The sequence below is a fragment of the Anneissia japonica genome, unplaced genomic scaffold (genome assembly GCF_011630105.1).
Source record: "Anneissia japonica isolate Jap-2015-1 unplaced genomic scaffold, ASM1163010v1 scaffold45786_len606_cov278, whole genome shotgun sequence".
Taxonomy (NCBI): Eukaryota; Metazoa; Echinodermata; class Crinoidea; order Comatulida; family Comatulidae; genus Anneissia; species Anneissia japonica.
Window position 1 is genome coordinate 1 of NW_022734163.1, and position 606 is coordinate 606.

Below are 606 nucleotides of genomic sequence, written 5' to 3' on the forward strand. Positions count from 1 at the left end.
AGAAGATTCTTTATCAATGAGAATTGGGGATTGTCCCAGAAAATCAAGAATATTTACAATTCCAATAAATACAATTTTCTTTGAATACCGTATAATTAAAGGAAACATTACATGAAAGTAAGTGTTTATAAAAACTGCAAACTTTAAATTATAGTTGAAAATAAAGTTAGAAAAAAAATAACCTCCCAGACGGGGAATTGAACCCCGGTCTTCCGCGTGACAGGCGGAGATACTCACCACTATACTATCTAGGATTGGTGATTATCACACAAGAAATTAAGAACAGTGATAAAATCATTGAATAGGCCTATCGTATAGCAGAAAATCATTAGTGTACAGTTAGGCCCTATATAACGTTTTAATTTACACTAACAAAAAAAAAAAAAAAATTCTTTATCAATGAGAATTGGGGATTGTCCCAGAAAATCAAGAATATTTACAATTCCAATAAATACAATTTTCTTTGAATACCGTATAATTAAAGAAAACATTACATGAAAGTAAGTGTTTATAAAAACTGCCAACTTTAAATTATAGTTACAACTAAAGTTAGAAAAAACATAACCTCCCAGACGGGGAATTGAACCCCGGTCTTCCGCGTGACAG

General features: G+C 31.2%; 1 non-coding gene across 1 annotated transcript; it reads right to left on the reverse strand.

Annotated features, from left to right (window-relative positions):
• Positions 1-182: 182 nt before the first annotated feature.
• Trnad-guc lies at positions 183-254 on the reverse strand. The gene has a single exon. It is a non-coding gene; the product is annotated as a tRNA-Asp (tRNA).
• Positions 255-606: the final 352 nt, after the last annotated feature.